Consider the following 16,709-nt stretch of genomic DNA (forward strand, 5'->3'; position numbering starts at 1 on the left):
ACTCCAACAAGGGGAGGAATGTGGGATTTTACAACTACCAGCTAGTGGGTAGAAAACCACGAAGATAGGACTTACAACTACCGGTTCGTAGGTAGAGGCCGACAAACGATCTGCTGAGAGACAAAGTGAGAAAAAAGGATTTACAACTACCGGGTAATGGGTAGAAGACCGTAAAGAGAGGACTTACAGCTACCGGTTCGTAGGTAGAAGCCAAAAATTCCGCTGAGGGTGAAATGAATGAGTGCCGGTTAGTAAGCGACTATTCATTTATGCCCCAGGGAAGCACAAGAGACAGTCAACGGGTAGCCATTTAGGATCGATCCAAAAAGGCAGACTGAAACAAGACTCATCCTAATGAGGAAAGAACTCAATAGGGAAAACCCATCCCGTGTAGGGAGGGAACGGAAGCAACCGTCATCCACGAGGATGTATCTCAGTGGGGAGTGCAGAAGGAAATGGTAGACACTTTCTGCTTAAGGGGTAGACTCTACATGGAGAGATCAGACACACCCATATCTGCTTAAGGAAAATCTACTGGAGAGATTTATATTATCGAATAGCAGGAGGTAACAATCAACAGATACCCGGCAACAGCTGCAACATGAGTACCTGAATGTTATGATTATGCATGTATGCATTATGCATGATGAATGTATGATGAATGCTGACAAACAGACATGCTCAACACGCAGGTCCGGGAATCAACCGTCCGGAGAGAAAACCAAAGCCAACAGAGAGCAAAGAAAATCCACTGGGGACTAGGATATCAGGGAACACTTATCCTGCAGGGGAGGAAAAACCACAAGAGGCTTCCGGAGGGATCGTCAGTCGCAACCGGAGAACAGAGTTCAACATACTGGCGGACGCGCCACAACAACTCGTGCTGGAAATCAGAGATATTCAGAAGCAAACTCGATCTCTGATGAAGATAGATAGGCATAGAGAAAGCTCATCATGCCAACAACTCCGCTCGGGGATCAATCTGAGGACATGATGGAGTACTGGATTGTCAATCCACCAAATACTGAATCTTCCAAGAAGAACAACCATGCTGGGAGGAGATGAAGACTGCTCTGCTGGAGAGAGGAAAGTTAAAGCCTTCAGCAAACACTCTGCTAGGGGAGCTGCCCCACAATAATGTCCGAAACAGCAAACTTGCTGGGGATGCCCCACGATAGGGCTCAAACAGCACTCTACTGGGGATGCCCCACAATAGAGCTAACAGGGATTTAGAGGAAGAATCTGTACTGCCGGGAATACGAAGATGAACAACTTCAACCAACACTGCATCGGGCAAATTCACTAAGGAGAGACCATACGAGGTTCTGCAGGACAAAGATACAGTCATGCTCGAGATACGAACAATTGTCTTACCTGTTGGTAATCATACCACCCCCGGGAGAGCACTGTGGGTCTCCTAAGTATCCTTCCGTCATCGGGAATGTTCACTTTGTTTAAGAACAATTTTTTTGAAAAATTTGTTTATTTTGAAAACAATGATACTTTATCAATTAAAACATGCAAAACGTTTGTTGAGTTGAAACAAATAAGAATGCAAATAATTGGGTAAAAGCTCAAATAGATGTGATGGAATGGTAGTCTGCAAAGGGCGAGACCCCATAGATCTGTACAAGTTTGAAATCGGTGATGTATATTGGAGAGGGCTACATTGAACATAATGACCTTTCCTCTACCATTCTGAATTTTCGATGTATTCAAAGCTTCAGTCGACGACGGATCGAGAATCCCTGACGGATGACAGATGTACAGCACAGTCTTGTCAAGATGCAGTTACTTGCCAAATCCCTAATTTTTGCCTAGATTGCCCCAGTGTGAGGTGCTCAATCTAGCGGGATGCAAATTCTTTTTTTTTTCAACGTCTCTAACTTTTGCCTGGATCGCCCTTTCGGGTTTTCAATCCACCGAGACGCTCCTTTTTGCCTAAGTCGCCCTTTGGGGTGTTCGACTTAGCGAGCTTTTGCTTTTTTCTTTGTTTTAGGCGAAGTATTTCTTGACTGCATCTGGAATTCACAGGACGAGTGAACTTCTCCATCCATTGTTGTAAGTGTCGAGACATTGCCTGAAGAGGCTCTCTTGTCAACACATGGACTTTCATAGCTTGGAGTTCACTTGCCCCTGGAATCGGGCACGAAAGACAAGACTTTCTTGAGCACAAGGTCCCTCGGAACACACGAGGCTTGATCTTCTTGTCGAATGCTTTTTCACTCTCTGCTGACATAACTGATCATGGCAGTTGATCTCTTTTTCGATCGAATTCAGCATCAGTCAACTTGGGACTTTGAGGGTGCTATTTTCTTTTGTTTTCTTTTGATTTTGTTTTTGATTTCTTTTGATTTTGATTTTTTTTATTTTTGCACCCTCTTCTTTTTTGTGCTTGTTTTTTTTCTTTTTTTTTCCTCTTTTTTTTTTTTTTGATAATGCCCCAGTTGGCTGTTCTGCTGATTCTCGAGATGCAGCTGAGTGTGATCTTCTTTTCTCGCTCAAGAAGTCGGGAAATCTCGTCAGGAATCCTTTCATCATCATCTTCCTCCGCTTCGAATACAGGGAATTCAAAATTGGGAGATGACGTCCGATCATTATGCTTAATGGGTTTGAGAAACAACCTGCATAAAGATTTTGATATGAAAAGCTTTTTGAACAACAAACAAAACAATCGTTATGCAGATGAAAAGATTGCTTTTATTCTTGTTTTTAAGGTTTTTTATGATCACCAATTTCATGCAAAAAGCGAAAAGGGAAAACAAATGGAAAACAAATGTTTAACATGAATTTATTTGAATGAAGATATCATTGCACAAAATGTTGCCAACAATGCCATCACTTCTCCTTTTGGCATGGGAGAAGGGTTTTTAAACAAAGTGATTATTACAAAGACTTATGAACAACCGTAGGAACGCCCACAGTGACCCAATTGTGATAGATCCCACTGGGGATGACAACTGTCAGTATCCTTTGCATCAGCATCTTCTGGTTTTCTGAACAACCCTTCTGAAGAAAAAGTCGGCGCCAGCCCGGGACTTGTTTTCTTCAAACTTGATTAGCATTGGGACCTAAGTCCTCCAAAATCAGAATACCTGACCTCACAAGGTCTTGAACCTTCACCTTCAGCTGGAAACAACTGTCCACATCATGACCAGGAGCACCCGAATGATACACACAATGCTGTTCAGGCCTATACCACCACCGAGGGTTGACAGGTATGGGCGGCGGCCCTCTGGGAGTAATCAAGTTCCGCTCTATCAGAGTGGGATACAGTTCGGCGTAGGACATGGGGATTGGATCAAAAATGATCTTCTTCCTCTCATTACTTGTACCAGCTTGATTATCAATGGGAGGCTGGTAAGCCTGCTGCTGAGGATGACGTTGTGGACGCTGAGGCTGCTGAGCTGGTCTTCTCTGTTGCTGTTGAGGTTGAGTGGCTGGAATAGTCACAGCGGCGACCTGACGATATGGTCCTCTGTTTGCACTCCTTCGACGGTGCACAACATTTGTTTCATCCTCTCCCCTTCTGGGTGCCCCAGAGTGTAGCTTCTTAGAATTTGAAGAGTTTGAAGAGCCAGGATCTTGTATCCTTCCTGCTTTGATAAGGCTTTCAGTTCTTTCCCCACAGACAACAACATCTGAAAAGCTACTGAACGGGCAACTTCCCAAACGATCCATGAACACTCCTTGCAAGGTTCCAATGAACATGTCAGTCAGCTCTCTCTCCAGCATAAGAGGTTGCACTCTGGCGGCTAGCTCACGCCACCTCTGGGCATACTCTTTGAAACTCTCCTTATCTTTCTGATACAAGCTCTGTAACTGAGTTCGGCTCGGCGCCATGTCTATGTTGTGCTTGTATTGCCTTAGGAAGGCCTCACCCAAATCTTTCCAGCTTCTGACTGATTCTCTCTTCAACTCCATGTACCAGTCCAAAGATGCCCCAGATAGACTATCTTGGAAAAAGTACATCCACATCTTTTCGTCATCAGTGTAAGCGGATATCTTCCTGAAGTAAGCTTGCACATGGGTGCGAGGACAGGAGGTATCGTTGTACTTGTCGAAAGAAGGTGCTTTGAACTTGTAGGGGATCTTCAACCCTTCCACTAGACCCATGTCGGTCACATCAAACCCAAGGGAGTTCTGACTTTCCATGGCTCGGATTTTCTCAGCAAGAGCATCCACTTTTCTATCCCTCTCTTCGGTTTTCACAACGTCATAGTCCTCACTGAGGAGATTAAACATGTCCTCTTGTTTGTCAACAAGTGAAGCAGGACGATGAACTGGAATCTGGGTAGCTCTGACATTGACCTCTGCAGCAAGAGGCTGTCCATTGATTCTGATACCCTCAAGTTCATCCCCGACGGCATAGTCGTTGACGGGCACAGCAACAGTAGGATTATCATTGGTCGGGCCTCCCTCTGGCAGAGGTGAGTTGGGTGGAGGAAGTGCAGCTTCTTGTCTCTGAACCAAAGCTCGGAGTTCTTCTTGTCCTTGCGCAACTCCTTGCATCATCGTTATGAATTGGGCCATGTTCGCCCTCATCTCAGCCAACTCAGTCTGAACCTGATCCATACTTCTTCTGACGATTGGGTCTGGTCGTGGTGCGGACGGTGATCAACAATCCTGTCTCAGTCAAAACCCAAAGTGAGAAGTCACGCCCAAGCATGTCTGCAATGCAAGGATGATATGTGTATGATATGCATATGATGCGAATGCTATTTTATCATGAATGATCCTGAAAAGGATATGCGTATGCGAGTTAACTTTTTTTTCATTTTCATGCATTACTATTTTTGGAAAATAAACATGCTATGATGTAAATGATGGAGCCACAACTGGCAGGAACTGGCATCTGAGGAACCATCTGAAACCCCAAAGTCAATCTGGGAAGCCGGTATCTGAACCCATTCTGAAGAACTGAGTCACCATCCGAGCGAGTACCTTCAAATTCAGCCTAGGGATCCGAAATAAACGGAACCCTCCGATCAAAACCGGGGTCAAACCTCCTGAGTCCAGAAATAAATGACACAGCATCACTGGCAGAAACTGTACTTGCAAGAATCAAACCCTCCCCTCACAGGTGAATTCTAACAAGGTTATCCTAAGGCGGACAATGGTCTCGACAATCGGGCAAAGATGCTCAACGGGTTTGCCCTCTCGGGTGTGCCGTTGTAGCTCCCTTAAGATCGTCTCAACCAAATATCCGGGAAAGAACGGTCACCGAAGTCAACAGCTCATAAGAGATAATCCGACCTAAGCGGAATAACTCCACCCGGAAGAACTCTCTCAAATGAACCTCGTCCGGCTGTGGTGACATGTCTCCGCATCATGTCGTACAACATGTGAAGAAACATGAGACCACGCTAATCCTAGGTGTATGCTCAGGCCTGGGTATTGGGCCTCACTCAGAACACCCACCCCAAAACAGAGGAACCATCTGCACAGGAGACAGCTCAATGACAGTATGATGCATGCAAACATAAATGCAAACAATAAATGCAAACAATAAATAACATGAATGCAATAAGTAACAGCAGATAGCAACCAAAGCCCTAACCTAGAGAGCGCTAGGAGAGACTCGCTCAGGGAAGATGGACCAGCATAGGTCAACTTCTCTTCTCCCCAGCAGAGTCGCCAGCTGTCGCATCACGCGAAAAACCGGCGGGAAAAGAAAACAACAGAGCCGCCACCGTGCGTTATTTATCCCAAAAGAGGGAAAGGAAACGCTCGAAGTAAACCTAGGAAAGAACATGGTCTCGCGACCAAAGAGGATGGGTTCGGGAGTCGGTTATGCGAAGGGAAGGTATTAGCACCCCTACGCATCCGTCGTACTCGACGGGATCCACGCACAATAGGAAGGGAAAATGGTTGCTAAAACACTGCTCAAACACACACACACTGGCTGAAAGAGACACAAGAAAACAGACTGAAACTGACTCGGCAGGATATCGTATCCTGGGCCTACTTAGTCTATCAGGCATAGACATCAGAGTCGAAGTAGTTCGGACTGGGGAAACGACACATGCTCGCTAGGATGTCGCATCCTATGCATACGTATCTTCTTGGACGAAAGAAGAATCAGAGCATTCGTAGCTCGGCTGACACGCACACAAACAAACAAAGGCAAAGGCAAACGTGGAGCCTGAATGCCAATCACTGGACTTACATCAGCATCCGAACCAAAACACACCCACACTGGAACCCAAATGCCACTCGATGGACTTACATCGGCTTCCAAGCACACAACAACATAACAAGTTAATAGGGAGTCGGGGACTCGAGCCTATAACTGTCAAGCACACACAAAAGAAAAGAAAAGGCGCCCGGAGAGATCAACTCAATCTCCTGCCTACATACTTCATCCGGTATGAAGATCAGGGCGATGTAGTTCCCCTACGCAGGGACAAGGATCTAGCCTAACCAGATAACAGAGGGAGACACAACTCTAGGGAGACTACGACTCGAGCCTAGATGTTGTCATGCAAAGTCAACCCTAAGTTAAGGCTTCTAGCTAAATGGCACGAGGGCCAACCTATCCTAGACACGGCTTGCACAGGAAGCAAGGGTCTCGATTGCAACTAGGGCAAGAGAAAGGGGAGGTCTCAATCGCAACGAGGGCGAGAGAAAAGAATTAGTGTTAGTTGTTAGTCAAACTCGACAAGACATCGCATCTCGTGCCTACGTATCTCATCTGAACATGAGAATCAGAGTTGCCGTAGTTCGGCAAAACAGTTACTGTTGGTTTGTGTTTTTTAAGTGGACAACGTCACTGCACAATCTACCTGATGCTCGACCTTTGGAGACTTACTCATCGGTAGTAGAAGGAGTTAACGTATCCTTAAGAGGGGATGATGTTTGTTTGTGTTTTAAAGAAGCAACAAGCAAGAAAGGAAGTCCTATACGAAGGAACCGTGCTACCTTAATTGACATGCAAACGAGACTACGCGGAGTCTAACAAACCTGGGGGATACAATCACACCACACAAACATGTACAGCATAAAATAAACATACCAACAAGGGGGCTCAAACATGGGTTAGGTTTTAGTCGAGGGGTCATATCAACCTCAACGAACAAACCTCTGGAATGGGGTGAGTGTTGCTCTTAACCTTGCCATTGAGGGGCTAAGGTGAAGCAGATGAAAGGAGATGAGGGGTGTGCCTCATTGCTTCTATCCCTGGCCTGGGAGAGCATTTGACAAGAATGTGTGGGTCCAGAAAGTGGGAACCCTTCTATACATTAGATACTGACTCAACTGTGCAATTGCACAAGATCTTTGGGTTTTTATCTGTAATGCATCAACACAGTGGTGTGAGCAAAACAGAAGACACACTGAATAGCAGGGGATAGGTTGCTTATCCCTTGGGTTCTGCCAATTGCCTCTTCACTTAGGAGGTCTTTGACTCAATGCAAGGACAATTTAAACATACACAAGCATTGCCTCTTAAGGAGGACTTCAGACAGTTTGCCCGGCCAAATAACAGGCCGGGTCTCCAGACTACATGAAGTAAAAGAGATTATACCTCAAGCAAGTTGCTAAAAAGCAAAGCAAAGCAATTTCAGAGAACTTAAGCAACTAAGGGTACCTGAAAGAGTCAAACTAATCAGTTCACAGTTCACAAACAAAACAAAAGGAATTGATAAACAACAGTCAACACAGAGGAACCAATGTGCAAAGCACAAACTCAAGTCAAATGAATCAAGACCTACAAAACAAAGGTTAGCTCAATAACATTCAAGCAAGCTCAAACAAAAGAAATTGATCTCTTTGGTCATTTGGTGTTCAACCTGAAAACACAAGCTCAAAAGTGAGTAACTGGACCACTAGGGCAAGCCTAGGGTCAAAAGAGAATGGAAAAGTCAAAACAGCAAACCATATTCAATCAAAATCAAATACAATCAATCAAGAAGCAATTCCAATTGGATTCATATTCATATCATGCATCATCATCAATTCATGAGCAAAAGAAGTCAAAGCATTGCAAACAGAAGCTCAAAGAAGTCAACAGAATGACTTGCATCAAAAGTCAACTCAAGCATTTTCAAAAATCACCAAATAAATCAAGTTCAAACCTAACATCTAGCATGGTAAGCATGTCAAAATTCATGGCATTTGGACAAGTGTAAGGCAGCCAATTAAAATCAAGAAGTCAAAGCAAATCCAAACATGCACAAAGAAGTCAACAGCAAGACTTAGCCCAAAACCAAACATAATCAATTCCAAAAATCATGAAATAAATCATACTCAATCATAATCCATAACATATCATGCATATGAAATTTCAGCTCAATTGGATCATGGGAAGATGATCAATTAAAATCAGAAAGTCACAATCAATTCAAGTAAGCACAAAGAAGTCAAACAAGCATGGGTCAACTTCAAAAAATCATAACAAAATGAAAACAGATGAGAAATGGATGGGATCAACACCAATGTAAAGCTCAAGATGTCTAGTTATCTCATGCAAAATTTCATGATCATACAATAAGGTATGAGAATTTCCCAAATGAAATGGCAAGGTGTATCACATAAAGTCAACCATTGACTAGGCAGGGAAGAAAAAATTCAAACAAATGGAAAACAGCACAATTAATTCCAAGAAAAATCACACATTAACTAGACATATAAGAGATGGCTCATGCAAAATTTCATATTATTTGGAGGTCAGAAAGCAAATGAACAAAAAATCATTAAATGGCATAACATTGGTGTGACACAAATTGTCACACCCTACTTCAAAAAATCAAATCTCAACAACCACATATGATAAATGCACAAACTTTACATCAAAACAAAGGTGAATGAGTGTAGATTAACCACAAAAAACTTCAGGGGCATTGGATACATCATGATCATTTCACAAAAGGAATGGCAAAAGGTGTCAAATAAGCATACATGTTAAGAAGTCTAATGCCATTTAAAATCCAGCTAACCAAAAATTCAGCAAAAATCATGATTAAATAATAGACATTCATGTGAAAATGATGGAAAAAATTTCATGAATTTTGGAGCTAAATTGAGTGAGTTGTGAATTTTAGAAGATGATGAACAAATTGGAGCAAACATGAACAAAGAACATGGTTTAATAGGTCAACCAAAGTCAGCATGGCATTTTGGTAATTCAGCGTGTCACTTAACTAAACGCTGCGTTTAGGCTCCACAGACCAAATATTTTGATTGGCTCGCTTCCAATGGAACAGTACTCATGCAGAAAAACAAAACATACAGGCCAATCGTGCTTCAAGTTCAAATGCAATTAGGGTTTTTGAAATGGCAAGGTAGCATCACCTTCATGCAATCAGTATGAACAAATTCCAAACCAAGTTCTATAAACAGCATGGCCATACAACAGTAAAACTCATGCAACATCTAACAACAACACTCCAAACACGATCCTGGAAATTTTCTAGGCAGGTGGTTCTAGGGTTTCAACAGGGTATTCATCATCAACATCAAAATCATGAAGAAAAAGTGTGCCCAGAAAATGACAACAAGCATATCAATCGATTCAGCAAACCAAGCACATGCATAATATAGCATCCATTATTATTAATTTGAACACACAAAAGAGAAATCAACCAAAACAAATTTGAACATAGAATTTCAAAACCAGATTTCTCTTAACACAGTGAATCATTTTCGACGGTTTAAGGTTCATTGGAATCAGCATCAAAATATCTATCCTAAACATGGCATAGTTTGGTAAATGATGAGATTCAAAATGTTACCAAGATTGAAGCACAGTTGAGTTGCAGTGGTGATTTAGCCTTCAAAGCTCGAAACAGATGTGCTTTAGGCTTTGAAATGATGGATGAGGAAGTTCTTTCAGCTCAAGAATGCTTGGAAATAAACAAATCACGATCTGCCATTGTTGGTAGCTTGAAGAAAACAGAACAAAAAGCTACACTACAGTTGAGGTTTGATGGTCCAAAAAGCTTCCAAAGGTTGGCCAAGTGATGATGGAAGCAAGAGGGCTCGAGGGTTCTTGAAGATTTTACTCAGAAATTGCAAAAGTGCAAAAATGCAAGAATGAGAGAATGAAGGTTTTCTGGTCGTGTGTGGCTGTGTCCCTAGGGTTGGTTTGACAGCAAATAACCTTTATATCATCTGTTTTAACTTGGTAATGGAAGTGCTAAACAGAATTAGTTTAAATGAAGTGAAATGCACATTTTGCTAATTTGGCCAAAAATGCAAATGGGGGTGTGAGTCTGCCCGAGTTTGGGCTTGTTACATGTTGCAAATAACATCTAAAATGAATCCCAGTTGGCCAAAAGTGTTAAATATTGCTAAATCAAAAAGTCAACCCTTTGGTCAAACTTGGATTTTAAATGAAACAAGTCAAAAAGGCCATTTTGATTGGCAAGGTTTTGGTACATGATGCTTATATTTTTCGAAAGAGGAGGAAAAATGTGGTTTGTAGGAAAAAACCCCACCAAATTTGGCCTTTCGGTTCATGAGATATGGCTTGTTGAAATTCAAAAAAATGTGAAAATGAATTGATCATATCTTGCAAACCATTCATGGGATTTGGGTGTTCTTGGACTTTTTGGAAATGGGAGAACAAGATCTTCAACTTTCATGTTGGGCAAAAATCCATTTGAAGCTTGTATCATGATGTAAGTTTGGGATCAAGAAGTTTCCATTTTTGGCAGTTAAAATTACAGGTCCACTTTCTATTTTGGGAAATTTCTGATTTTGCTTCAAATTCTTCCATGATGAGGTTTGGCATGATATATGAGGCCTATTGGGACATGAATGAGCTCTTTCAAACCATTTCCATCCATCAAAACCATAAAATCAACCACAGTTGACCAACTTTGACTTTTTAGGGTTTCTGACTGTCTGGGCATGAACTGATGGCTTTTGAACATCCAACCTTTGACTTAAACACTTCAAATGAACCTCCAAATCATGTGAACATGTTGGACCAACCCTAGGGCCTTGGCTCCTTGAGAAACACCCTTGCTTGCTTGGTTAACTGATCTCCTGATCAGTTTGACCTAATTTCTTGATTGGCTTGCACTTGAGGCAACTGGGACAATGCAATGCTATGCAATGGACCAGGATATGCTATGACCTAATATGATAATGTATGTACAATGATAGGTGCAAATTTGAGGTGCTACAGGTACTCATGCCGACGGACATGCAATGGCTAAGAAATTGCTGAGAGCGGGTTATTACTGGATGACCATGGAATCTGATTGTTTCAAATATGCTCGGAAGTGCCATAAATGCCATATTTATGCTGATAAGGTACATGTGCCGCCAAATCCTTTGAATGTGATGTCTTCGCCGTGGCCTTTTGCTATGTGGGGCATTGATATGATTGGAAAGATTGAGTCAACCGCCTCCAATTGGCATCGCTTCATCCTTGTTGCCATCGACTATTTCACCAAGTGGGTCGAAGCAGTGTCATTCGCGAATGTCACCAGACATGTGGTTGCCCGATTCATTAAGAAAGAAATCATTTATCGTTATGGGATTCCCGAAAGAATCATTACTGATAATGGTTCTAATCTCAATAACAAAATGATGAAGGAGTTGTGCCAGAACTTCAACATTCGGCATCACAATTCTTCCCCTTATCGCCCTAAGATGAACGGCGCTGTTGAGGCAGCAAATAAGAACATAAAGAAGATTGTGCAGAAGATGGTCGTCACGTACAGACATTGGCATGAGATGCTACCCTTCGCCTTGCATGGGTACCGTACTTCAGTGCGTACATCGACCGGGGCAACCCCTTACTCCCTTGTGTATGGTATGCAAGCAGTCCTACCTATTGAAGTGGAGATTCCTTCTCTAAGAGTCCTGTTGGATGTCAAGTTAGACGAAGCTGAATGGATTCGGACAAGGTTCAATGAGTTAAGTCTTATCGAGGAGAAGCGAATGACAGCCATTTGTCATGGGCAGTTGTATCAGAGTCGGATGAAGAGAGCCTTTGATCAGAAAGTGCGTCTGCGATGCTTCCAAGTCGGAGATTTGGTGTTGAAAAGGATCCTTCCTCCTCAGACAGATCACAGGGGCAAGTGGACTCCTAACTATGATGGACCGTATATTGTCACCAAGGTTTTTGATGGTGGAGCCTTAATGCTTGCAACTATGGATGGTGAAAACTTCACTTCCCCTGTGAACTCAGACGCAGTTAAAAAATACTTCGCATAAAATAGACCCGCTGGACAATAAAAAGAATAGTCCAGGCAAAAAATGGGCATCCCGACGAACCAAGAAAATGAAAAGGTTCGGGCAAAAATTAGGGATTAAAAATGAAAAGATTGTACACCCGGTAAGTTGAAAACCTGAAAGGGCAACTTAGGCAAAAATGGGTATCCCGGTGGATTGAAAACCCGAAAGGGCGATCCAGGCAAAAGTTAGGGATTAAGCGAATGACTGCGTTCTGAGTAGTTCTGAATCTCATGTCGATAACTGGAAAATTTCGAAAGGGAGGAAATATTCCAATCACTCTTTTCAGAAGTCGATCATCTGGAGGATCTTGAAGACGAGCGAGTCATAGCAGAATTGGAACCCGATAGAAATCCATTTCACATTGCGATTAGATTAATTTCTGTTTTCATCTATTGTGCAATTACCTCTTTCCAAGGATTGCTTCCTGATGTAAATGCCTATTCAGAGGCCACTCAATCAATAAAATCATGTTATTCAGTACATCTCTGTGTTCATTTTCATTTTACTGTTTTGTGTGCAAAAATGACGTCCGAATTTTTGATAAACATTGCATCATGAAACATAAGAGCTTTACAGGTACGTGCTCAATAAACATTGAAAATTGCTGCAAATTTTAAGTGCTTTGGATCGTCTATTCAGAACAGATACACTCGGGGCATTTCCTTAAGGTCCCCATCAAATGATCGCGGATGTTTTTCCTCAATATTTGGAATTTGGTATCTTATCCCTGCAGAGCTGGTCCGAGCGTTGGATTCTTCAATCACCCAGCAGACTCTCACTGTTGTACCTCCCCAAGCATTTGTTTCAGATTATACATTCACCAGTGGAATTGACAGTGTCAGACTATATATCCCCAACGGAGTTGACAGTGCCAGACTGTATCTTCCCAGCAGAAGCGGCTCCTCCTCAGAGTTCGACGCCAGATCGATGACCTCGACGCTAGATCCATGGTCTCTTTCCTTGAAGCAGAATCTCGTTACCGTATCGGTGTTTGCTTCCCCTGCTGAGTCGTCTCTCTCGCAGATTTTGGTTGCCAGAACCACTGTCGCTTTCCTCAACAGCAAGTTTCCAGTGACATTCTCTCCCTAGTCAGAGCCTCGGTATTTTGTTATTTGGCAGAACACCGTGTGGCGGATCATTTCCCCACAAAGTTCTTTGTGCTGTGCATCTCCAACAGCCTTGCCAGGGTCTAGAAGATGGTGATCATTTCCCCAGCAGAATCCCTTGCCTCAACTTGGTATTCTCTCTAATCAAGCATTTCGCATCCCTGCATATAGAATCATATTACATTGCATCCTCCCAAATTGCGTAGCATTTCCATTTTCAGGGAACATTACGCCATTGAAAAATTCAAACATATGCATGTAAAGCATAAGGCATTCTCGGTATCCCAAGTGATAAGCCAGAAGTTGTTTCCAGTACTCAGACTGAAGATTGTTCATGACTTATCTTTATTATTCCCAGCAGGGGTCGTTGGCTCACGCGCCGCCTCAATTATCATTTTCCCTATTTCTGCCGATGCTGACAGGCATGAAAGTTTCCGGTATTCAGACCGAAGTGGCATTCAGGCCAGTTTTCCGATGTTCAGATCGAAGAAGTTTCTGACGTTCAGGTCGACGCAACTTGTGGCATTCAGGCCAAGTTTCCGGTATTCATACCGAAGTGGCATTCAGGCCAGTTTTCCGATGTTTAGATCGAAGAAGGTTTCGACATTCGGGTCGATGCAACTTGTGGCATTCAAGCCAGTTTTCCGATATTCAGACCGAAGTGGCATTCAGGCCAGTTTCCCGTTGTTCAAACCGATGTTTGATAATCTAATATCTTCCCATGTTCAGATCGAAGAAGTTTCCGACATTCAGGTCGATGCAACTTGTGGCATTCAGGCCAGTTTTCCGGTATTCAAACCGAAGTGGCATTCAGGCCAGCCTCTCGGTGTTCAGACCGATATTAATAATCTCATATCTTTCGATGCTCAGATTGAAATCATTTCCAGTATTCAGACTGATGAGCGGCATTCAGGCCATGGTTATTTCTGTGTTACCATTTATTTTGGTATCCAGGTTAACATTCTTTTTCGGTATTCAGACCGCCTCTCACCATACCAGACGGATTCTTCTTTCAAGACCACCTCTTTGCCGATTCTGACAGGCGTTGTTACTTCATTTTTTCACTTCAGCGTAAATCTTCGGGATTTTATCGTATTCAATCACTTGATACCTCAAAAGTGCGAAAGCCGCTGCTATCTTCTTTTCGGGTCTCCAGTTGATTGAATAGGGGCAGTTGTAGCACCTCAAATTTGCCCCCTCATTCATGCATTCATTTTAGGTCATTTTACATTTCATATTGCATTTCATCATGTCAATCAGAATTAGATCCAAGAAGCTTGAATATCATCCAAGACACTTTGTGGGTTCTATCTGGGCGATCAGTCAACACAAGGGAATGACTTGAGTTACTTCCAACATGTTCAAATTAGGTCTATTCATCATTCAAAACGCTAATCTTGAAGGAGCAAAAGTCTGTTCCTGAGCTGTCATGTTCGCTAGGCGAGCAGCGTGGTTCGCTTAGCGAATCTGAATTGTCATGCTCGCTAGGCGAGCAAATCCTTCGCTAGGCGAAGCTCACGCGTTTTAAAAATATAACAGGAAAATCTTGGACTTGGACCTCTCTCATTTGAGCCCACAAAGCCACGAAAATCAGGTTATAAATTCTAGATTTCCATCTCCCAAAAAACCCTAGAAGAGAAATAACCAGAGAGGAAGCCAACAGAATTCAGAGCAGCCTCCGGACACTGAAGGAAAAACTCATTTGCACATAATCACCTCTATCGATCCTCTCTCATACAAAGACTCTAAGACTGCTCTGCAAACCCAACCGTGCAATTCAATTTCAATGATCTCTCCAATCAGGTTTCCCCTATTTTCACTACTTTATGCTTTCAATTTGAAGTTGCTAGATGTATGAGGCATTATGGGTGAATTTGGAAGAGTGGGTATCGTTAGGTTTTGCGTGTGGGTTTAGATGTGCATGAATGTGTAGAACAATACCTTGAATGTTTGATCACTCAGTTTCCATAATGGATACCATAGGGTTTGGGTTTCCTGAAATCGGACTGTTATCAAGGAAGAACCCAAAACCCACAGGCATTCGCTAGCACCTCGCTAAGCGAACATGTAGCGAAGCTTCGCTAGCACCTCGCTAAGCGAAGCAGTAGCGATCGTGACAGTACTTGTTTTTTTTCTGTTTGCTCTCTAATCTGTTTGTGTGACATGTTTTCTATTGCATCCGTGCACTGTTTACCTGACGCAGTTGTTGTTATGGTTCCTCTGTCTGGTGCAACTCTTGATTGCACCCCATCTTGTTATCCTAACTTGTTTGTTGAGTTTTTGTGAGGGCTCACATAACTCCTGAAGAGATAGCTTGCTTGGTATTCCACTTTATTTGTGGGATACCATTTGGAGATTTATTCTGATTACTTTGCTGACTTGCTTTCTTTGATGGTGCTAGCTTGAGAGATCTCTGGGTTTCTCGTTCCTTTAGTTGTTGTTACTTCGGATCTTTATCCGTGGGGTAGATCTTTTGATCCCTTTTACATCTTTCCCGCATTTTACCGTTTTCTTAGCTGGAAGACCTCAATAGGAGGCAATGTTTTCTTTTGTTTGTTTACTTTTGTGCCCAAAGACCTCCGAGAAGAGGCATCAGTGCTAAAGACCTCCATAAAGAGGCAATTGACGGATAAAAGGGATTAGTAGTCAATCCCCCATTATTCAGTGTGACGTTCTTTATGCTCGCACTGCGTGTTGATGCTTCAGAATAAAAGTCCAGGATCTTTTGTCCGGTCAGTCAGTGAAAAGGGTTCCATCTTTCAGAATCCCCACTTTTTGTCATGAGCTCACCCTGTCCAGGGTTAAGAGCTATGAGGTCTTATCCTCATTACCCTTTTGATCTGCTCACCCTGACGTTCAATGTCAGTGGTTAAGAGCCCATTTGATTACCCTGCCATGGCTTGTTTGTCGAGGTTGATATGACCCCTCTTGACTAAAGCCCTACCCATGTATGTTTGAGCCCCCCTTGTTGGTGTGTTTACTCTATGCTATATGTTTTGTATGGTGTGATCGTCTCCCCATAGAATTGCTAGGCTTCGTATAGTCTCTCGTTTGCATGTCAACTAAGGTAGCACGGTTCCTTCGTCTAGAACTTCCTTTTTTGAGCATTCCTAAAACACAAACAAACTCATTGATTTTTCTTCTCCTAAGAACACATTAACTCCTTCTACTACAGGCGAGTAAGTCTCCAAAGGTCGAGCATCCGGTAGATTGCGTAGTAACGTCGTTCATCTAAAAAACACAAAACAAACAAATAGGTTAGCCGAACTACGGTTTGCTCTGATTCTCATTCTAGATGAGATACGTAGGCATAAGACGCGATGTTTTAGCGAGAACACTCCTCTTTAACCCATAGGTAGCCGAGCTACGAAGACTCTGATTCTCATATTCATATGAGATACGTATGCAGTGGAT

This window comes from Lathyrus oleraceus, chromosome 2 (genome assembly GCF_024323335.1).
Source record: "Lathyrus oleraceus cultivar Zhongwan6 chromosome 2, CAAS_Psat_ZW6_1.0, whole genome shotgun sequence".
NCBI lineage: Eukaryota > Viridiplantae > Streptophyta > Magnoliopsida > Fabales > Fabaceae > Lathyrus > Lathyrus oleraceus.